The 20850-nt window shown below is 48.5% G+C and overlaps 30 non-coding genes across 30 annotated transcripts; 11 read left to right on the forward strand and 19 right to left on the reverse strand.

Annotated features, from left to right (window-relative positions):
* The first annotated feature begins 206 nt into the window (after positions 1-206).
* Positions 207-278, forward strand: Trnam-cau (transfer RNA methionine (anticodon CAU)). Its single transcript has one exon. It is a non-coding gene; the product is annotated as a tRNA-Met (tRNA).
* Positions 279-525: 247 nt separating this feature from the next.
* Positions 526-597, reverse strand: Trnad-guc (transfer RNA aspartic acid (anticodon GUC)). The gene has a single exon. It is a non-coding gene; the product is annotated as a tRNA-Asp (tRNA).
* Positions 598-704: 107 nt separating this feature from the next.
* Trnad-guc (transfer RNA aspartic acid (anticodon GUC)) lies at positions 705-776 on the reverse strand. Its single transcript has one exon. It is a non-coding gene; the product is annotated as a tRNA-Asp (tRNA).
* A 107-nt stretch (positions 777-883) lies between these two features.
* Trnai-uau (transfer RNA isoleucine (anticodon UAU)) lies at positions 884-975 on the reverse strand. The gene is given in 2 exon segments: positions 884-919; positions 938-975. It is a non-coding gene; the product is annotated as a tRNA-Ile (tRNA).
* A 378-nt stretch (positions 976-1353) lies between these two features.
* On the forward strand, positions 1354-1426 carry Trnar-acg (transfer RNA arginine (anticodon ACG)). The gene has a single exon. It is a non-coding gene; the product is annotated as a tRNA-Arg (tRNA).
* Positions 1427-1713: 287 nt separating this feature from the next.
* On the forward strand, positions 1714-1785 carry Trnam-cau (transfer RNA methionine (anticodon CAU)). Its single transcript has one exon. It is a non-coding gene; the product is annotated as a tRNA-Met (tRNA).
* Positions 1786-2030: 245 nt separating this feature from the next.
* Positions 2031-2102, reverse strand: Trnad-guc (transfer RNA aspartic acid (anticodon GUC)). Its single transcript has one exon. It is a non-coding gene; the product is annotated as a tRNA-Asp (tRNA).
* Positions 2103-2209: 107 nt separating this feature from the next.
* Trnad-guc (transfer RNA aspartic acid (anticodon GUC)) lies at positions 2210-2281 on the reverse strand. Its single transcript has one exon. It is a non-coding gene; the product is annotated as a tRNA-Asp (tRNA).
* A 107-nt stretch (positions 2282-2388) lies between these two features.
* Positions 2389-2480, reverse strand: Trnai-uau (transfer RNA isoleucine (anticodon UAU)). Its single transcript is given in 2 exon segments — positions 2389-2424; positions 2443-2480. It is a non-coding gene; the product is annotated as a tRNA-Ile (tRNA).
* Positions 2481-2858: 378 nt separating this feature from the next.
* Trnar-acg (transfer RNA arginine (anticodon ACG)) lies at positions 2859-2931 on the forward strand. Its single transcript has one exon. It is a non-coding gene; the product is annotated as a tRNA-Arg (tRNA).
* A 287-nt stretch (positions 2932-3218) lies between these two features.
* On the forward strand, positions 3219-3290 carry Trnam-cau (transfer RNA methionine (anticodon CAU)). Its single transcript has one exon. It is a non-coding gene; the product is annotated as a tRNA-Met (tRNA).
* A 247-nt stretch (positions 3291-3537) lies between these two features.
* Trnad-guc (transfer RNA aspartic acid (anticodon GUC)) lies at positions 3538-3609 on the reverse strand. The gene has a single exon. It is a non-coding gene; the product is annotated as a tRNA-Asp (tRNA).
* Positions 3610-3716: 107 nt separating this feature from the next.
* Positions 3717-3788, reverse strand: Trnad-guc (transfer RNA aspartic acid (anticodon GUC)). The gene has a single exon. It is a non-coding gene; the product is annotated as a tRNA-Asp (tRNA).
* Positions 3789-3895: 107 nt separating this feature from the next.
* Positions 3896-3987, reverse strand: Trnai-uau (transfer RNA isoleucine (anticodon UAU)). Its single transcript is given in 2 exon segments — positions 3896-3931; positions 3950-3987. It is a non-coding gene; the product is annotated as a tRNA-Ile (tRNA).
* A 378-nt stretch (positions 3988-4365) lies between these two features.
* On the forward strand, positions 4366-4438 carry Trnar-acg (transfer RNA arginine (anticodon ACG)). The gene has a single exon. It is a non-coding gene; the product is annotated as a tRNA-Arg (tRNA).
* Positions 4439-4725: 287 nt separating this feature from the next.
* On the forward strand, positions 4726-4797 carry Trnam-cau (transfer RNA methionine (anticodon CAU)). Its single transcript has one exon. It is a non-coding gene; the product is annotated as a tRNA-Met (tRNA).
* A 245-nt stretch (positions 4798-5042) lies between these two features.
* Positions 5043-5114, reverse strand: Trnad-guc (transfer RNA aspartic acid (anticodon GUC)). The gene has a single exon. It is a non-coding gene; the product is annotated as a tRNA-Asp (tRNA).
* A 107-nt stretch (positions 5115-5221) lies between these two features.
* Positions 5222-5293, reverse strand: Trnav-gac (transfer RNA valine (anticodon GAC)). Its single transcript has one exon. It is a non-coding gene; the product is annotated as a tRNA-Val (tRNA).
* A 107-nt stretch (positions 5294-5400) lies between these two features.
* On the reverse strand, positions 5401-5492 carry Trnai-uau (transfer RNA isoleucine (anticodon UAU)). Its single transcript is given in 2 exon segments — positions 5401-5436; positions 5455-5492. It is a non-coding gene; the product is annotated as a tRNA-Ile (tRNA).
* A 6437-nt stretch (positions 5493-11929) lies between these two features.
* Positions 11930-12001, forward strand: Trnam-cau (transfer RNA methionine (anticodon CAU)). Its single transcript has one exon. It is a non-coding gene; the product is annotated as a tRNA-Met (tRNA).
* Positions 12002-12246: 245 nt separating this feature from the next.
* On the reverse strand, positions 12247-12318 carry Trnad-guc (transfer RNA aspartic acid (anticodon GUC)). Its single transcript has one exon. It is a non-coding gene; the product is annotated as a tRNA-Asp (tRNA).
* A 107-nt stretch (positions 12319-12425) lies between these two features.
* Trnad-guc (transfer RNA aspartic acid (anticodon GUC)) lies at positions 12426-12497 on the reverse strand. The gene has a single exon. It is a non-coding gene; the product is annotated as a tRNA-Asp (tRNA).
* Positions 12498-12604: 107 nt separating this feature from the next.
* Positions 12605-12696, reverse strand: Trnai-uau (transfer RNA isoleucine (anticodon UAU)). Its single transcript is given in 2 exon segments — positions 12605-12640; positions 12659-12696. It is a non-coding gene; the product is annotated as a tRNA-Ile (tRNA).
* Positions 12697-13074: 378 nt separating this feature from the next.
* Positions 13075-13147, forward strand: Trnar-acg (transfer RNA arginine (anticodon ACG)). Its single transcript has one exon. It is a non-coding gene; the product is annotated as a tRNA-Arg (tRNA).
* A 287-nt stretch (positions 13148-13434) lies between these two features.
* On the forward strand, positions 13435-13506 carry Trnam-cau (transfer RNA methionine (anticodon CAU)). The gene has a single exon. It is a non-coding gene; the product is annotated as a tRNA-Met (tRNA).
* Positions 13507-13751: 245 nt separating this feature from the next.
* On the reverse strand, positions 13752-13823 carry Trnad-guc (transfer RNA aspartic acid (anticodon GUC)). The gene has a single exon. It is a non-coding gene; the product is annotated as a tRNA-Asp (tRNA).
* A 107-nt stretch (positions 13824-13930) lies between these two features.
* On the reverse strand, positions 13931-14022 carry Trnai-uau (transfer RNA isoleucine (anticodon UAU)). The gene is given in 2 exon segments: positions 13931-13966; positions 13985-14022. It is a non-coding gene; the product is annotated as a tRNA-Ile (tRNA).
* A 378-nt stretch (positions 14023-14400) lies between these two features.
* Positions 14401-14473, forward strand: Trnar-acg (transfer RNA arginine (anticodon ACG)). Its single transcript has one exon. It is a non-coding gene; the product is annotated as a tRNA-Arg (tRNA).
* Positions 14474-20576: 6103 nt separating this feature from the next.
* Trnad-guc (transfer RNA aspartic acid (anticodon GUC)) lies at positions 20577-20648 on the reverse strand. The gene has a single exon. It is a non-coding gene; the product is annotated as a tRNA-Asp (tRNA).
* Positions 20649-20755: 107 nt separating this feature from the next.
* On the reverse strand, positions 20756-20827 carry Trnad-guc (transfer RNA aspartic acid (anticodon GUC)). Its single transcript has one exon. It is a non-coding gene; the product is annotated as a tRNA-Asp (tRNA).
* Positions 20828-20850: the final 23 nt, after the last annotated feature.

Below are 20850 nucleotides of genomic sequence, written 5' to 3' on the forward strand. Positions count from 1 at the left end.
CATCTCGCAGCTGCATGTCGAGTCGATCGTGGTAAATATCGCTGCCTGCAGGCGTCAGCGTAGCGTCAGTCGAGCAAAGTCGAGACAAGTCAAGCTGAGAGCTGTAGGAGATGATACGCAATTAAATACAGGCGTGTGAAAGCGACGCAGACAACACTTTCCAAGTGTCCCACGTCACGTGGCGCAGAGCCGGCGCAACCCCACCCAGCAGAGTGGCGCAGTGGAAGCGTGCTGGGCCCATAACCCAGAGGTCCGTGGATCGAAACCACGCTCTGCTAAAATTATTTCTTTTGCGGACTGTGTCGAGCTCGATTATTACGCCCACAGCGTCGGCTGGGGTGCTTTGATTCAGCGTTAACAGCAAACCCCGTAATTCTGAAGTGTGAAGAATGCGAGAACCACTTCCTAAGATGTAGCATTTTTTAAGATTTCGCACCAACTACACTCCACGATCGCAAAGTTAATGCTCTTACGACCCCCATACGCGCAACACTCGAACAGGTTTGTGAGATAAAAAAATCGCATCTCCCCGGCGGGGAATCGAACCCCGGTCTCCCGCGTGACAGGCGGGGATACTAACCACTATACTACCGAGGATGCGCTGTACACACATGCCTGTGTGCGAGAGATATGGTGCTAGTAGCCGCAAACGTCCTACACTAAGTTCGGCGAGTGATAGAGCAGCAATTAAAAATCGGATGTGCCTCCCCGGCGGGGAATCGAACCCCGGTCTCCCGCGTGACAGGCGGGGATACTAACCACTATACTACCGAGGAAGACGCAGCTAGCGTCTCGAATGCACAATTATGTTACTCAAATAGCTGATACATCTCAAACCTAGCCTCCTGTTGCTGTCAGAGACAGCTGCTAAGAATTAAAAGTATGCCCCAGGTGAGGCTCGAACTCACAACCCCGGCATTGCTCACGGCTACTGCCTTATAAGTACCGTGCGCTAACCAATTGCGCCACTGGGGCTACAACACAGTGCTCTCAGTTAGCGGTATTCACTTTGCTGCAAACCAGTGGTGGCCACAGAAACATACGATCGCCACCTGATGCCATACTGCGACTTTGGCACCTGACTACCAATGCTTCGTGCTATTCTTGTTTCATATGCTACGCTTACATGCACATCAACCGGCTCTGGTCGTCGAGAAAACGCGGGAAAACGCGCGCCTTGCCTTCTGATACCTGTCGAACAGCGAGAGCAGATGCGTGGCAAGCTCTAAGCTCTGCAGGCGCACTGCGGCCACGCAGCTGGACGAGAGGTACCTTCCTCGGGAGCTTGCTCAGCCATGGAGAACACGTTTCTTAGCGAATTGCACTTGTCTCGTAGAAAGAAATGCTGCCACTGGCCCTGTGGCGCAACGGATAACGCGTCTGACTACGGATCAGAAGATTCCAGGTTCGAATCCTGGCAGGGTCGGCATTTTGTTAGTTGCCGACGCGTAGCTGGCCAGTGGATTTCGTATGTCGCCGCATCGTGGAGTGCTTTGTTGCTCCTGTGCATCTCGCAGCTGCATGTCGAGTCGATCGTGGTAAATATCGCTGCCTGCAGGCGTCAGCGTAGCGTCAGTCGAGCAAAGTCGAGACAAGTCAAGCTGAGAGCTGTAGGAGATGATACGCAATTAAATACAGGCGTGTGAAAGCGACGCAGACAACACTTTCCAAGTGTCCCACGTCACGTGGCGCAGAGCCGGCGCAACCCCACCCAGCAGAGTGGCGCAGTGGAAGCGTGCTGGGCCCATAACCCAGAGGTCCGTGGATCGAAACCACGCTCTGCTAAAATTATTTCTTTTGCGGACTGTGTCGAGCTCGATTATTACGCCCACAGCGTCGGCTGGGGTGCTTTGATTCAGCGTTAACAGCAAACCCCGTAATTCTGAAGTGTGAAGAATGCGAGAACCACTTCCTAAGATGTAGCATTTTTTAAGATTTCGCACCAACTACACTCCACGATCGCAAAGTTAATGCTGTTACGACCCCCATACGCGCAACACTCGAACAGGTTTGTGAGATAAAAATCGCATCTCCCCGGCGGGGAATCGAACCCCGGTCTCCCGCGTGACAGGCGGGGATACTAACCACTATACTACCGAGGATGCGCTGTACACACATGCCTGTGTGCGAGAGATATGGTGCTAGTAGCCGCAAACGTCCTACACTAAGTTCGGCGAGTGATAGAGCAGCAATTAAAAATCGGATGTGCCTCCCCGGCGGGGAATCGAACCCCGGTCACCCGCGTGACAGGCGGGGATACTAACCACTATACTACCGAGGAAGACGCAGCTAGCGTCTCGAATGCACAATTATGTTACTCAAATAGCTGATACATCTCAAACCTAGCCTCCTGTTGCTGTCAGAGACAGCTGCTAAGAATTAAAAGTATGCCCCAGGTGAGGCTCGAACTCACAACCCCGGCATTGCTCACGGCTACTGCCTTATAAGTACCGTGCGCTAACCAATTGCGCCACTGGGGCTACAACACAGTGCTCTCAGTTAGCGGTATTCACTTTGCTGCAAACCAGTGGTGGCCACAGAAACATACGATCGCCACCTGATGCCATACTGCGACTTTGGCACCTGACTACCAATGCTTCGTGCTATTCTTGTTTCATATGCTACGCTTACATGCACATCAACCGGCTCTGGTCGTCGAGAAAACGCGGGAAAACGCGCGCCTTGCCTTCTGATACCTGTCGAACAGCGAGAGCAGATGCGTGGCAAGCTCTAAGCTCTGCAGGCGCACTGCGGCCACGCAGCTGGACGAGAGGTACCTTCCTTGGGAGCTTGCTCAGCCATGGAGAACACGTTTCTTAGCGAATTGCACTTGTCTCGTAGAAAGAAATGCTGCCACTGGCCCTGTGGCGCAACGGATAACGCGTCTGACTACGGATCAGAAGATTCCAGGTTCGAATCCTGGCAGGGTCGGCATTTTGTTAGTTGCCGACGCGTAGCTGGCCAGTGGATTTCGTATGTCGCCGCATCGTGGAGTGCTTTGTTGCTCCTGTGCATCTCGCAGCTGCATGTCGAGTCGATCGTGGTAAATATCGCTGCCTGCAGGCGTCAGCGTAGCGTCAGTCGAGCAAAGTCGAGACAAGTCAAGCTGAGAGCTGTAGGAGATGATACGCAATTAAATACAGGCGTGTGAAAGCGACGCAGACAACACTTTCCAAGTGTCCCACGTCACGTGGCGCAGAGCCGGCGCAACCCCAGCCAGCAGAGTGGCGCAGTGGAAGCGTGCTGGGCCCATAACCCAGAGGTCCGTGGATCGAAACCACGCTCTGCTAAAATTATTTCTTTTGCGGACTGTGTCGAGCTCGATTATTACGCCCACAGCGTCGGCTGGGGTGCTTTGAATCAGCGTTAACAGCAAACCCCGTAATTCTGAAGTGTGAAGAATGCGAGAACCACTTCCTAAGATGTAGCATTTTTTAAGATTTCGCACCAACTACACTCCACGATCGCAAAGTTAATGCTCTTACGACCCTCATACGCGCAACACTCGAACAGGTTTGTGAGATAAAAAAATCGCATCTCCCCGGCGGGGAATCGAACCCCGGTCTCCCGCGTGACAGGCGGGGATACTAACCACTATACTACCGAGGATGCGCTGTACACACATGCCTGTGTGCGAGAGATATGGTGCTAGTAGCCGCAAACGTCCTACACTAAGTTCGGCGAGTGATAGAGCAGCAATTAAAAATCGGATGTGCCTCCCCGGCGGGGAATCGAACCCCGGTCTCCCGCGTGACAGGCGGGGATACTAACCACTATACTACCGAGGAAGACGCAGCTAGCGTCTCGAATGCACAATTATGTTACTCAAATAGCTGATACATCTCAAACCTAGCCTCCTGTTGCTGTCAGAGACAGCTGCTAAGAATTAAAAGTATGCCCCAGGTGAGGCTCGAACTCACAACCCCGGCATTGCTCACGGCTACTGCCTTATAAGTACCGTGCGCTAACCAATTGCGCCACTGGGGCTACAACACAGTGCTCTCAGTTAGCGGTATTCACTTTGCTGCAAACCAGTGGTGGCCACAGAAACATACGATCGCCACCTGATGCCATACTGCGACTTTGGCACCTGACTACCAATGCTTCGTGCTATTCTTGTTTCATATGCTACGCTTACATGCACATCAACCGGCTCTGGTCGTCGAGAAAACGCGGGAAAACGCGCGCCTTGCCTTCTGATACCTGTCGAACAGCGAGAGCAGATGCGTGGCAAGCTCTAAGCTCTGCAGGCGCACTGCGGCCACGCAGCTGGACGAGAGGTACCTTCCTTGGGAGCTTGCTCAGCCATGGAGAACACGTTTCTTAGCGAATTGCACTTGTCTCGTAGAAAGAAATGCTGCCACTGGCCCTGTGGCGCAACGGATAACGCGTCTGACTACGGATCAGAAGATTCCAGGTTCGAATCCTGGCAGGGTCGGCATTTTGTTAGTTGCCGACGCGTAGCTGGCCAGTGGATTTCGTATGTCGCCGCATCGTGGAGTGCTTTGTTGCTCCTGTGCATCTCGCAGCTGCATGTCGAGTCGATCGTGGTAAATATCGCTGCCTGCAGGCGTCAGCGTAGCGTCAGTCGAGCAAAGTCGAGACAAGTCAAGCTGAGAGCTGTAGGAGATGATACGCAATTAAATACAGGCGTGTGAAAGCGACGCAGACAACACATTCCAAGTGTCCCACGTCACGTGGCGCAGAGCCGGCGCAACCCCAGCCAGCAGAGTGGCGCAGTGGAAGCGTGCTGGGCCCATAACCCAGAGGTCCGTGGATCGAAACCACGCTCTGCTAAAATTATTTCTTTTGCGGACTGTGTCGAGCTCGATTATTACGCCCACAGCGTCGGCTGGGGTGCTTTGAATCAGCGTTAACAGCAAACCCCGTAATTCTGAAGTGTGAAGAATGCGAGAACCACTTCCTAAGATGTAGCATTTTTTAAGATTTCGCACCAACTACACTCCACGATCGCAAAGTTAATGCTCTTACGACCCCCATACGCGCAACACTCGAACAGGTTTGTGAGATAAAAAACGCACCTCCCCGGCGGGGAATCGAACCCCGGTCTCCAGCGTGACAGGCGGGGATACTAACCACTATACTACCGAGGATGCGCTGTACACACATGCCTGTGTGCGAGAGATATGGTGCTAGTAGCCGCAAACGTCCTACACTAAGTTCGGCGAGTGATAGAGCAGCAATTAAAAATCGGATGTGCCTCCCCGGCGGGGAATCGAACCCCGGTCTCCCGCGTGTCAGGCGGGGATACTAACCACTATACTACCGAGGAAGACGCAGCTAGCGTCTCGAATGCACAATTATGTTACTCAAATAGCTGATACATCTCAAACCTAGCCTCCTGTTGCTGTCAGAGACAGCTGCTAAGAATTAAAAGTATGCCCCAGGTGAGGCTCGAACTCACAACCCCGGCATTGCTCACGGCTACTGCCTTATAAGTACCGTGCGCTAACCAATTGCGCCACTGGGGCCACAACACAGTGCTCTCAGTTAGCGGTATTCACTTTGCTGCAAACCAGTGGTGGCCACAGAAACATACGATCGCCACCTGATGCCATACTGCGACTTTGGCACCTGACTACCAATGCTTCGTGCTATTCTTGTTTCATATGCTACGCTTACATGCACATCAACCGGCTCTGGTCGTCGAGAAAACGCGGGAAAACGCGCGCCTTGCCTTCTGATACCTGTCGAACAGCGAGAGCAGATGCGTGGCAAGCTCTAAGCTCTGCAGGCGCACTGCGGCCACGCAGCTGGACGAGAGGTACCTTCCTTGGGAGCTTGCTCAGCCATGGAGAACACGTTTCTTAGCGAATTGCACTTGTCTCGTAGAAAGAAATGCTGCCACTGGCCCTGTACATTCCGGCTCTAGCTGTCAGCGCGTTCGGACGTGTCCGCTGCTGCTCCGTGTTTACGTTAGTGGTGCCGTCGCGTCCTGAGTTTAATTTGTTGCTGTTTGTGAATTTCTGTGATTCTACGTGTCTGGTGTCATTGTGCTAAGTTTCTGTGTATTTTCGTCCGTTATAACGGTTGTGTTTTGGTGGAATTTCGGTTTATTACCGGAATCTCCTCGCGACTGAAGAAAAATGGCTGGAATTATACGGAAGAATACCCTGGTTTTCTCTTTTGAGAAGGAAACGCGTGCAGTGCAACCTACGGCTTTGGAAATCCATGACTGGCTGACCGACGTAATTGGAGTAAGTTCTGATTCTGTACATATCACCCAGTTAGATGCTGACAAATACTGTGTCTTTGTAAAATTTTTTAATCCTGTTGATGTTGAGAAGCTGTTATTGAGGTGCGGTAGTGTTGCTGAATTTGTGCACAGAGATGGGTCTAAAAGTAGTGTTTCAATTCGCAAAGCGGATATCACGTATAAATCAGTCAGAGTGCTAAACGTTCCTATTGAAGTAGATAATCAGCTGATTAAAGAGGCGCTTTCGAAATACGGGGAGATCCAGTCCGTTGTCAACGAAAGGTGGTCGAAATTGTATAAATTGCAGTGTTTCAATGGTATTCGATCAGTAGAAATGGAAGTTAAAGCCAATATCCCATCTTTTATTTCTATTGCTGGTCATAAAGCGCATATCGTATATTCAGGGCAGGTGCAGACATGTAATATTTGCAATGCAACGGGTCATTTCCGTCAAGACTGTCCCCGCCGTGTCTATGTCCTTAAAAATAGCCTTACGCAGCGTCAGCGACTTACGCTTAATGATGTTCTGCCTAACAATCATCAACCTCCCCCGGCCGGTAATGATGGAGCCAGTACTTCTGAAGTAACTGCCGTAAATGTCGCTGATTTCCCTCCCTTGCATGTAATTACCGATCGCAGTTCTCTTACCCGTGAATGCGATCTGCAACCTAAAAAGAGACCTTTAGAGACAACTGAAGACTGTTCAGACGATGATACATCACAGTCCAACCGTAAACTAAAGCAATGCAGCGAGGGTGCGGGTGAGGACGTAGACAGTAAACATGCGGCAGTGACGCCAGCAGCAGAGGCCCTCCCGCCGTCAGCTGCTGTTGCCACAGTGTTAGAAAACATGGACGCGAAACCACTGGCTCCGACCACGGTAACACGGAAGTCGAGTTCTGAGGAACAGCAAGTGATGGATCGGACTCAGCCTTGCGAATCTACAGACACACAGCACTCCCTCCCCGATGCACAGATAGAAGTCGCGGAAGGAACTGAAACTGGAACTAGACTTAGCAAACAGGACTGTGTAGAGGCCACCTCCGAACCATCGGCGCAAGATGCGGATCACTCGCGGCCACACACTGCCACTGCAGAGGTTCAACGACGCAGGCTAAAACCTCAACCGAACCTCAAAGCATCTCGTCACGCCGATAAACAAAAACTAGGAAAAGATGATGTGAAAGCCAAAAACGTATCATATGAAATAATTACTGCAGTATCCCCAGAGAAAAACTCAAAGAACCTTGATGGTGCAAAACCCCACTGTAAAGATAAGTCTGACCCGGTAAAGAATCCATCATTGAACTGACACAGCCAAGTCTAACTCGAGAAATGATACTGCTAAGTGCCACCATGTTCCTGCACAATTTCGTTGACAACGGAATTACCAATCTGCCAAATTCGTAGTTGACTGTTTTTAATATAGTTTTTTTTTCTTCTTTTTCTTCTATTACCTCCAGGAGTAATTGTTACTTTTCTCTGACAGTAGGGATTTTTTTTTCCTTATTTTCACGAGGAACCTACATGTGCCAGGCATACACAATAACAACTATAAACATTAACAGGATTAAGTCAGAAACGAAGATTGCTGCTCTCAAGGATTTCCTTTATGAATCCGGAACTGACATTGCTTTGCTGCAAGAAGTCACGATGCCTGACCTTAAAGTTGCCGGCTATGTAGAAATACTAAATATCTCACTCGAAACACAGGTGGGCACAGCAATTTTAATCCGGGAAGGGATCCCTGTAACTGATGTCGAGAGACTGGACTCGGGCAGAGCAATAGGAATTAAAGTTTTTGACGTTACTATTATTAACCTGTATGCCCCGTCAGGGACCTCCAATAGACCGGAAAGGGCAAATTTTTTTAGAGAAGAAATAATATATTTATTACGGAAAAACCCACCAGAACTTTTAATTGGCGGCGATTTTAACTGTGTACTAAATAAAAAAGATCAGACTCCCAATTTTAATTGCTGTAACGAATTGAAGCGGTTAGTAACGGATCTAAACCTCAGAGATACTTGGGAAATTAAATATCCCACTGTTGTTGCATATACGTATATAGCTACACAGTCCTGTAGCAGGATTGATAGAATATATGTGTCACAAGGTATGGAAAGATCCTTAGTTAAAGTCGAGACAATTCCTGTATATTTTTCCGACCATTGCAGTATGCTGGCTTCCATCAATTTAAGGGCACAACCATCTCGCCGTTTAAGAAGTCAGTGGAAGCTGAATGTATCTTTGCTACAGGACAATGAGTTAGCAGATGTTGTCAACGAAACGTGGAACATGTGCTTGCGCTCGATAGATCGCTATGTGACTGTTACGGACTGGTGGTGCAACAGGGCCAAACCAAAACTGAGGAACGTTTTAATTCAGTACAGTCTTCAACGATCCCGAGAACTCAAGAACACCGTAGAATTTTATTACGCAATGTTACGGAACTTGTATGAACAGGCGAGCACTTCCGGCATTCGTTTGGCAGACATTAAAAAAACTAAGGCCAAATTACTCCGCATTAAACAACAACAGCTGGAAGGACTAAAAGTAAGGTCAAAAGCCAAGACACTATCAGAGGACGAAACTGCTTCCTTATATCATCTATTGAGACACGCAAAACATAGGAGACGAACCTTTCTTGATGAGATACAGACTCCGACCGGTCTGACCATTACTTCTCAGAAAGAGATCGTCAACGAGGTTTTCAAGTATTACCACAATCTCTATTCAGCCAGTCAGTTATGCGAAGAATCCTTCGAAGAATTTCTTGGCGGCATAGTTCCTCAGCTGTCAGAAGAGGAAAATGAAGGACTTCTTACTGATTTCACTGAAGAGGATCTCCACGACACCGTCCGCAAGTCTCCTTTAAACAAGTCACCGGGGCCGGATGGGCTGCCCGTTGAATTTTATCTACGATACTGGCCACTCATCGGAGAAAAGTTTACTCAAATGGCAAACGAGATTATCCAAGGAAAACCACTACCTGCTGCTATGAAAGAATGCACAATAGTATTAGTTCCTAAGACTACATCGAAGCGCAATCTACACAACTTTCGCCCTATTTCGTTGCTTAACTCCGACTACAAAATCATAGCTAGACTGTTAAATAACAGACTTTCACTTTTAGCCAAAAAAATAGTAAGTCCACATCAGTCATGTGTACCTGGCAGAACTATTTTCAAAAGTATTGCGGAATACAGGGATTTAATTGCCATCGCCTCTGTGACGAACATCAAATGTGCCATTTGTTTTATCGATTTTCACAAAGCCTTCGACCGTGTGGATCACAGGTTCCTTCTTACAACAATGAGAAAAATAGGCTTTGACGAACGAGTTCTCAGTGTGGTCACGAACGTTGCGTTGGGGATCACCGCAAGTATCTCTGTCAACTGCCAAAGAACTAAGCAGATCCCGATACGGCGTGGCGTTCCTCAAGGCAGCCCGCTTTCCATGCTTCTATTCGTCTTTTCCTTGGAGCCGTTACTCCGCAGTCTTCACGTCAATCTAACAGGTATTACGTTAGCAGGTCACAAAACAGTCACAAATGCATACGCTGATGATGTAGGCGTCGTATTACGGAACGTCGATGACATTACCAAATTAGAATTGCTCATTAAAAAGTACTGCAGCGTGTCGGGTGCTACCACCAATGCTAATAAGAGCAGATTGCTAAACCTGCGGGGTTTTCAACACGTAACTGTCACTTGGGCAACACAGGTCACTCAGTGCAAATCACTTGGGACGACTCTGACTATGTGTCCAGTCAAAATGGCGGCCATTAATTGGAAAACAACATCCGGGTGCATTCAAGGAGCCACCAGAGAAAACCTGCTCCGACCTTTAAATCAATTTCAAAGAATTCGTTTAATTAATAATTGCCTTTTATCAAAAGCTTATTATACGGCGCAACTCTTTCCACTCCCCACCATGATCGCTGGAAAGATAATGTCAATCGTCACTAACTACCTATGGCGAGGTGAAGTGTTTAGAGTGACTGGGAGAACAGCTACCCTCGATCCCAGCAATGGAGGTCTGGGATTAACGGACATTAAGAATAAGGCCTCGGCTCTTTTCCTCAAACGGACCACTAGTCTTCTCAACGAAAACGTTACCAGCATTACAACTAAGTTATTTGAAATTCTTACACCTGCAAGTCTCCACGCGCCAGTTGATGTGCACAAAATCAATCCCCGCCTTCGTCATGTGCGTACATTTTTCATCGATATGAGTTATATTCATAGCGAAATAACTAATTCGCGGCAGTTAACGGCCCGAGCAATTCTGTGTCTCAAGAAGAAAAATGAAGGGAAGAATAAAATAGAGGAAAAATATCCGCATTACAATTGGACAACTATATGGAAGAATATTAACCTGCGTGTTCTCTCCTCCGACGCAAAAACATCATGGTACAAATCGGTCAACAATATAGTCAGTACCAACGAACGGTTGCACTCAATTGGGATTAGCCAAACAAACCTTTGTCTCAAATGTAATCTCGTCGACACAACAGTACACAGATTCACGTGTGCTGGGCATATGAAGAACTGGCAATGGTTGAGAGACCAATTGGCTTTTCTGACACGATCGTCCACAGACAATTTTCAGCCTCTGATCCTTCTCCGGCCACAGGTACAGTATTTCCCTGCAACCAAAAACAACTCAATTCATTGGTTAATGGGAACATACGTTAGCTATGTTATTAATCACTTAGGAACCGACGATCTCATTGATTTTCGTATGTATCTGAAAAATGAATATGATAGAATAGTTAAATATCCAGGCCATAAGCAGACGTACGGCAACATGCTCAAAATTGTCTTTGAGCGACTGGGAGTCGGATAACAGAGAAGAGCAAACAAAAGACTCCGTTTTATACAACAATAATTGGAGCAGCAAAGAACCGTTTATGATTCAGCTCATCTTTACATTTTAAGTACCATATTTAAGTAGCAACAAATGAAGGGAGTCCTGCAATTTAATTCACGAATTTATTCAGAGAAGAAAGTCGTTTATTTTACGATTATCCTCAACCAGCAATTCAATTCAATTTTTGCAATTATGAAACCTAGCCAAGATCGGCAATTAATAATACAAAATTCAAAGCACGCAATATAATGGAAATACCGTCACTAGGTGACAGATGAGAGGCGGCATTGAGGCCAGGCCTCAGCATTATTTGACCCCTGCCCTCCTTGCCGACGCTTATCTGACACTGAAATCTAAAAAAAAAAAAACAAAAAAAAAAAAAAAAAAAAAAAGTGGCAGAGCGCAAAAAAAAAAAAAAAAAAAAAAAAAAGTGGCGCAATTGGTTAGCGCACGGTACTTAAAAAAAAAAAAAAAAAAAAAAAAGTGGCGCAACGGATAACGCGTCTGACTACGGATCAGAAGATTCCAGGTTCGAATCCTGGCAGGGTCGGCATTTTGTTAGTTGCCGACGCGTAGCTGGCCAGTGGATTTCGTATGTCGCCGCATCGTGGAGTGCTTTGTTGCTCCTGTGCATCTCGCAGCTGCATGTCGAGTCGATCGTGGTAAATATCGCTGCCTGCAGGCGTCAGCGTAGCGTCAGTCGAGCAAAGTCGAGACAAGTCAAGCTGAGAGCTGTAGGAGATGATACGCAATTAAATACAGGCGTGTGAAAGCGACGCAGACAACACTTTCCAAGTGTCCCACGTCACGTGGCGCAGAGCCGGCGCAACCCCAGCCAGCAGAGTGGCGCAGTGGAAGCGTGCTGGGCCCATAACCCAGAGGTCCGTGGATCGAAACCACGCTCTGCTAAAATTATTTCTTTTGCGGACTGTGTCGAGCTCGATTATTACGCCCACAGCGTCGGCTGGGGTGCTTTGATTCAGCGTTAACAGCAAACCCCGTAATTCTGAAGTGTGAAGAATGCGAGAACCACTTCCTAAGATGTAGCATTTTTAAAGATTTCGCACCAACTACACTCCACGATCGCAAAGTTAATGCTCTTACGACCCCCATACGCGCAACACTCGAACAGGTTTGTGAGATAAAAATCGCATCTCCCCGGCGGGGAATCGAACCCCGGTCTCCCGCGTGACAGGCGGGGATACTAACCACTATACTACCGAGGATGCGCTGTACACACATGCCTGTGTGCGAGAGATATGGTGCTAGTAGCCGCAAACGTCCTACACTAAGTTCGGCGAGTGATAGAGCAGCAATTAAAAATCGGATGTGCCTCCCCGGCGGGGAATCGAACCCCGGTCACCCGCGTGACAGGCGGGGATACTAACCACTATACTACCGAGGAAGACGCAGCTAGCGTCTCGAATGCACAATTATGTTACTCAAATAGCTGATACATCTCAAACCTAGCCTCCTGTTGCTGTCAGAGACAGCTGCTAAGAATTAAAAGTATGCCCCAGGTGAGGCTCGAACTCACAACCCCGGCATTGCTCACGGCTACTGCCTTATAAGTACCGTGCGCTAACCAATTGCGCCACTGGGGCTACAACACAGTGCTCTCAGTTAGCGGTATTCACTTTGCTGCAAACCAGTGGTGGCCACAGAAACATACGATCGCCACCTGATGCCATACTGCGACTTTGGCACCTGACTACCAATGCTTCGTGCTATTCTTGTTTCATATGCTACGCTTACATGCACATCAACCGGCTCTGGTCGTCGAGAAAACGCGGGAAAACGCGCGCCTTGCCTTCTGATACCTGTCGAACAGCGAGAGCAGATGCGTGGCAAGCTCTAAGCTCTGCAGGCGCACTGCGGCCACGCAGCTGGACGAGAGGTACCTTCCTTGGGAGCTTGCTCAGCCATGGAGAACACGTTTCTTAGCGAATTGCACTTGTCTCGTAGAAAGAAATGCTGCCACTGGCCCTGTGGCGCAACGGATAACGCGTCTGACTACGGATCAGAAGATTCCAGGTTCGAATCCTGGCAGGGTCGGCATTTTGTTAGTTGCCGACGCGTAGCTGGCCAGTGGATTTCGTATGTCGCCGCATCGTGGAGTGCTTTGTTGCTCCTGTGCATCTCGCAGCTGCATGTCGAGTCGATCGTGGTAAATATCGCTGCCTGCAGGCGTCAGCGTAGCGTCAGTCGAGCAAAGTCGAGACAAGTCAAGCTGAGAGCTGTAGGAGATGATACGCAATTAAATACAGGCGTGTGAAAGCGACGCAGACAACACTTTCCAAGTGTCCCACGTCACGTGGCGCAGAGCCGGCGCAACCCCAGCCAGCAGAGTGGCGCAGTGGAAGCGTGCTGGGCCCATAACCCAGACGTCCGTGGATCGAAACCACGCTCTGCTAAAATTATTTCTTTTGCGGACTGTGTCGAGCTCGATTATTACGCCCACAGCGTCGGCTGGGGTGCTTTGATTCAGCGTTAACAGCAAACCCCGTAATTCTGAAGTGTGAAGAATGCGAGAACCACTTCCTAAGATGTAGCATTTTTTAAGATTTCGCACCAACTACACTCCACGATCGCAAAGTTAATGCTCTTACGACCCCCATACGCGCAACACTCGAACAGGTTTGTGAGATAAAAAACGCACCTCCCCGGCGGGGAATCGAACCCCGGTCTCCCGCGTGACAGGCGGGGATACTAACCACTATACTACCGAGGAAGACGCAGCTAGCGTCTCGAATGCACAATTATGTTACTCAAATAGCTGATACATCTCAAACCTAGCCTCCTGTTGCTGTCAGAGACAGCTGCTAAGAATTAAAAGTATGCCCCAGGTGAGGCTCGAACTCACAACCCCGGCATTGCTCACGGCTACTGCCTTATAAGTACCGTGCGCTAACCAATTGCGCCACTGGGGCTACAACACAGTGCTCTCAGTTAGCGGTATTCACTTTGCTGCAAACCAGTGGTGGCCACAGAAACATACGATCGCCACCTGATGCCATACTGCGACTTTGGCACCTGACTACCAATGCTTCGTGCTATTCTTGTTTCATATGCTACGCTTACATGCACATCAACCGGCTCTGGTCGTCGAGAAAACGCGGGAAAACGCGCGCCTTGCCTTCTGATACCTGTCGAACAGCGAGAGCAGATGCGTGGCAAGCTCTAAGCTCTGCAGGCGCACTGCGGCCACGCAGCTGGACGAGAGGTACCTTCCTTGGGAGCTTGCTCAGCCATGGAGAACACGTTTCTTAGCGAATTGCACTTGTCTCGTAGAAAGAAATGCTGCCACTGGCCCTGTGGCGCAACGGATAACGCGTCTGACTACGGATCAGAAGATTCCAGAATCGAATCCTGGCAGGGTCGGCATTTTGTTAGTTGCCGACGCGTAGCTGGCCAGTGGATTTCGTATGTCGCCGCATCGTGGAGTGCTTTGTTGCTCCTGTGCATCTCGCAGCTGCATGTCGAGTCGATCGTGGTAAATATCGCTGCCTGCAGGCGTCAGCGTAGCGTCAGTCGAGACAAGTCAAGCTGAGAGCTGTAGGAGATGATACGCAATTAAATACAGGCGTGTGAAAGCGACGCAGACAACACTTTCCAAGTGTCCCACGTCACGTGGCGCAGAGCCGGCGCAACCCCAGCCAGCAGAGTGGCGCAGTGGAAGTGTGCTGGGCCCATAACCCAGAGGTCCGTGGATCGAAATAAGTTGCGCTTGAGCCGCGACAGCGATCGGACGTGCCTAAACTTCCGTGCCGTCGTAGCGCCGCAAGCCGTGTTTTGATCGTTTCTTGTAACTGTGATTGTGCGTTTTGTCGTTGTATTTTGAGATTTTGTCTCTTCTCGTCGTCTTGTTTATCTTACTAGCGGTTTCGGCCGCTTGTCGTTACAGTTATGGCTAAATCGGTTCCCCGAAAGAAAACATTGTGTTTTGAGTTTGACAAGGCTTCGCGTCGTGTGCAACGAAGCTCCCTGGAAATTCATGATTGGATTGTGGATATAATTGGGATAACGTCCGACCAGGTTCACACAGCGTACTATGATATGGCGGATTACTGTTTCTTTGTCAAGTTTCTCACTCCGTTACAACTGGAGAAAATCTTGCAGAAAACTGGAGGAAAGGCGGAATTCCATCATCGAGACCAGTCGGTGAGTACCGTGATAATCACTAATGCTGATGTTGAATATAAGCAGGTTCGGGTCTTCAATTTGCCACCAGAAGTTGACAATTACCTGTTGAAGGATGTTCTTGCTAAATACGGTGATATTCGGCAAATCAGAATGGAAAAATGGTCTAGCCAACACAAATTGCAATGCTACAGTGGGGTTCGTTCTGTTGATATGAGCATTAAAGTTAATATTCCCTCGAATATCGTGGTCTGTGGCTATAAAGTACATGTCGTTTATAGTGGGCAAGTAGAAACTTGTTATATTTGTAACGAGAGCGGTCATTTACGCAGTGATTGTCCTCGGCGTGTTTTCGTGCTTAAAAACTCCTTACAAAAACGCCAGAGGTTGACACTAGCTGATATTATGACCCAACATCAGAGGTTGGGGGAGACAACTTTGCAACCCAGTACGTCAGAGGCCGTTGAACCCGATCTTAGCAACGAGTCCTTCCCGCCTTTAGCACAAAAGAGCGAGAAGCTTCCACTTGCTGTCAGCACAACGTTATCGGTCGGTAACAAACGACGTCGTACCTGTGACGATAGTGGAACTGATGAAGAGTTGTCGGCCAACGACCAGATATCTGTCACGGATGCGAACCCTCCCTCGCAGGAAACCCTTGCCGTGGACAGCATAGATGAGGGCTCCGACGCCGCTGCTTCCCCGGCGGCGTCGGTCAACAACGGTGTCGACCAGTGTTTACAGCTGACTGTTGTGACGCCGCCGGCCGGCCCGCCACTACACGACTTGGATGCACAACAAGTGGACGACCGTCCGATGTCGGCTCTACAGACACCCGACGAGGACGTTGGTCCGGAGACCGTTGTAAACACCAACCCGCCCGTCGCTGAACACAACCAACCTCAGAGGCCGGAAGACTGTTTACCAACAGACCGTGTGGATACAAACAAACACACCTTGCTTTCCGCCGCCGCAATTTCGCACGAGTTAGCTACAGTGGAGGAAGCCGGCACTCCGACTACCGATTTCAGTCATGATCCGCCCACCCCACCTTCTGCCATGGAACTCCCGACTGGTGGACGACGGAAAACTAAACCCAAACCAAATGTCTCCGCGGCCCGAAGAAAGACTCCGACCAAAGGAGCCGCGGAATCTGGACGCGAACCTGGCACTGTAAATTCGCAGTCTGACAGTGCGATGGACTGGGCCGCTAATGCAATGCAGCTTTCTTCCTCCTTCGATGGGCACGACCCAGGCATATAAATTTCTGTCTCTTAATATTAACAAGATCACGTCAGCTTTGAAAACAGCGTTGTTGCGACAGTTTATCTACGACTCTGAAGCCGATGTTGTACTCCTACAGGAAGTGTCTATGTTAAGTCTCACCGTCCCTGGTTTTCATACGATAGCAAATGTAACGAAAGACACGAGCACAGGCACAGCCATTTTATTACGCGAGGGCATCCCTGTTCGAAGTATTGAAATACTCGAGTGTGGTAGAGGTATTGCCTGTCAAATTTTTGACGTCACCATAGTGAACATCTACGCACCGTCTGGTTCAACTCGCAAATCCGACAGAGCCAAATTTTTCAAAGAAGACATCATCTATTTGTTGCGACGGAACCCATCACAATTCATCCTTAGTGGCGACTTCAATTGTGTCCTCAATCGAAAAGATCAGTCTCCGAACTTCAATTACTGTCGGGAATTGCATGATCTGGTACGTCATCTGCGAATGCAGGATGCATGGGAACTCAAGAACCCCACTAAGGTTAAATTTACGTACTTTACTTCGACGGCATGCAGCCGCCTTGATCGGTTGTACGTCACGGAGAATATCTGCCATCGTGTTCTCGACACGGATGTCATTCCAGCTAGCTTTTCAGACCATTGTGCCCTTTCCGTAACGATCAGTTTAGACAGACAACGGACTCACCGATTCCGGAATCAATGGAGCCTCAATGTTTCTCTCCTGACGGATAATTACATACAAGATGTTATTCATGCGACGTGGACGGACTGTCTCAAGCGACGTTGTAAGTACGCTACCAATATCGCCTGGTGGAATGAGGTAGTCAAACGGAGGATGAGACAAACTCTGAAAAATTATGGCTGACAACGAGCCCAGGATACCAAACGAACCATCGATTTTTACCAGACGGTATTGCGGGAGTTGTATACGCAAGTAACCGTAACGAATACGAACTTGGAAGGGATCAAGAAAATCAAGGCCAAACTACTAGCCATAAAGCGTACACAACTTGCGGGGCTGCAGACCAAAGCTCAAACTAAGTCGCTTCAGGAAGACGAAGTCACGTCCCTGTACCACCTCATCAAGCACCGTGCGAACCGCCAGAGAACGTTTATTGAGGAACTTGAGACCGCTGATGGGGTCCTCCTCACTCATCAGAGGGATATCCTTCGCGCCGTTGCCGAATATTTTACTCAACTGTACTCGCAATGTGCTACCCGTGGGACTGTTGACACTGTGGCTTTCTGTACTCCACCTTCAGAAGTCACGCACGCCGATAACTGCGCGATATTGCAAGATTTTGATGCGGATGACGTCCTGGACCTGATGACTAGTTCCCCGTCACAAAAATCCCCCGGCCCTGATGGGCTGCCGAAAGAATTCTACGTGCGCTTCTGGCCTCTCATTGGACAAGCCTTTACAACAGTCCTCAACGAGGTGATGCGCGGGACTCCCTTGCCGGCAGACCTCAAGGAAGGCAGAATTGTCTTGGTTCCAAAACGCAAACACCGGAAAGATCTTGATCATTATCGTCCGATAACTCTACTCAATTTCGATTATAAAACTTTTGCCAGAGCACTTAATAGCAGACTAACGGCGGTGGTGAAAAAGGTGGTCCAAAATCATCAATCCTGTTTCCCTGGTCGGTCCATTATGACACCCATCTCGGAATATAGAGACATTATTTCAATAGCATCGGTGACTAACGTGAACTGTGCACTCTTATTTGTTGACTTTTCTAAAGCATTCGATCGTGTGAGTCATGATTATCTCATGCGTTTCCTGCAGCATTGTGGATTCAATGAAAGCGTTATTGCCGTCATACGACACCTGATAACTGGTATCACAACAAAGGTTAGCGTCAATGGACAGCTCACGCAGCCTATCGAGATTCAAAGAGGGGTCCCGCAGGGGAGCCCCCTCTCCATGCTCTTGTTCGTGCTGGCGCTCGAACCATTCCTACGCTCCGTCGACGATAAACTGACCGGCCTGACCACGACCGGTCCTTCTTTTGTGGTTCGCGCTTACGCCGATGATGTCGGGGTTTTAATACGGGCCGAAGAAGAAATACCCATCCTTAAGTCCGAAATTGATGACTACTGCCGTGTCTCTGGAGCACGAATCAACACCGATAAATGCAGATTCGTCAAAATCCGTGGATTGGCAAACGTAACCGTCCCGTGGGCACAAACTGCGGAAACCCACACAACCTTAGGTATGATTGTCGATCGATGCCCACTGAAAATGTGTGCCAAAAATTGGCGGCGGATCGCCGATTCCATGCACGGAGCTATTCGCGAAAACAACTGGCGGTCTATTAACCTGCTTCAACGAATTCGTCTCCTCGACACTTACATTTTCAGTAAAGCCTACTACATGGCCCAAATTTTTCCGATTCCAAAGTTACAGGCGAAGCGACTTATGAAAATCTCCAACTATTTTCTCTGGAAAGGGAACATTTTTAAATCGAAATATACCACATTGACCATGCCACGGAAGGCTGGAGGACTCAATTTACCAGACATCGACAGAAAGTGTACGGCCTTGTACATCAAACGCATTACCATGTTGTTGAGGAAGGACCCGCTCAGTGTAACTCATTGGCTCTTCCACATTTTACGTCCTATAGATCTCCGTCCACCCACTGCTGTAGGACACATCAATTTTCAACTAAAACATGTCCGGTACTATTATCTCGAAGTAAGTTACATCGGGGGCGCCGTTGTTCACAGGTCGGATTTATCGACAAAGGTTCTGCTCGACAGATGGCATCGAACTATGATACACCACCCCATGGAAATCAAACACCCAAGTGTCCAATGGAATATAGTCTGGCACAACATCAGTTTATCCATCCATACTTCCGTTGTGGCATCCACGTGGTATCAGGTTGTTAATAATGTTATCCCCACAAATGAACGGTTGCACCGCATAGGCTTACAAGACAGTGATCGATGTGCGCGTTGTGGCCTGGTCGACACCTTACGCCACAGATTTACATGCGGTGGCCATCTACTTAACTGGAAATGGGTGCAACAACGTTTGGGTCTCTTAACTCGCAGCAGTGCGGCCAGTCACTCCACCGATTTCCTCCTCTGGCCAGACACCACATATTATCCTGCGACCAAGAACAACACTGTGATGTGGCTACTGGGACACTATGTGACATATGTTATTTGCCACATTGGCGACGACGATCTCGTAAGTTTTGAAACTTACATGCGAACAGCACAGTGGCAAATGACACGGTTCTCCGCAGTCAAAAAAAATTTTGGAAACATGATCGCCATTATTTTTGAAAAGCAAGGTGTTGGATAACACCTCCTCACTCTTCATTGGTACCGTTCCTCGTCAACGACCGGCCCTTCAGATTAAACCATAAGAGCACTTCAAGAAAAAAAAAAAAAAAAAAAAAAAAAAAAAAAAAAAAAAAAAAAAAAAGTCGGTAGAGCATGAGACTCTTAATCTCAGGGTCGTGGGTTCGAGCCCCACGCTGGGCGGCGCAAAATTTTGTGTCTACGCGGATGCAACCTGCGCCCCTCTCGTGAGCCTTGCGTAATGAACGTAACGGGTTACGACGATGCCTAGCTTCGTATGAATATCAGAGGAATGGTTTTTGAAGCTGAAAGTAACTCTGAAATGAATTAAATGTGTTGATTTGGAGTTTTAGGCGTACATCGATATCGTGTGAGATGTGTAAGAAAGCAGCAGCTGTGCTAACTAAATACAAATAATGGTCGCTAAAAAAAAAAAAAAAAAAAAAAAAAAAAAAAAAAAAAAAAAAAAAAAAAAAAAGAAAGTGGTTAAGGCGAAAAAAAAAAAAAAAAAAAGAAACCACGCTCTGCTAAAATTATTTCTTTTGCGGACTGTGTCGAGCTCGATTATTACGCCCACAGCGTCGGCTGGGGTGCTTTGATTCAGCGTTAACAGCAAACCCCGTAATTCTGAAGTGTGAAGAATGCGAGAACCACTTCCAAAGATGTAGCATTTTTTAAGATTTCGCACCAACTACACTCCACGATCGCAAAGTTAATGCTCTTACGACCCCCATACGCGCAACACTCGAACAGGTTTGTGAGATAAAAAACGCACCTCCCCGGCGGGGAATCGAACCCCGGTCTCCCGCGTGACAGGCGGGGATACTAACCACTATACTACCGAGGATGCGCTGTACACACATGCCTGTGTGCGAGAGATATGGTGCTAGTAGCCGCAAACGTCCTACACTAAGTTCGGCGAGTGATAGAGCAGCAATTAAAAATCGGATGTGCCTCCCCGGCGGGGAATCGAACCCCGGTCTCCCGCGTGACAGGCGGGGATACTAACCACTATACTACCGAGGAAGACGCAGCTAGCGTCTCGAATG

Source organism: Schistocerca serialis, chromosome 9, assembly GCF_023864345.2.
Source record: "Schistocerca serialis cubense isolate TAMUIC-IGC-003099 chromosome 9, iqSchSeri2.2, whole genome shotgun sequence".
Taxonomy (NCBI): domain Eukaryota; kingdom Metazoa; phylum Arthropoda; class Insecta; order Orthoptera; family Acrididae; genus Schistocerca; species Schistocerca serialis.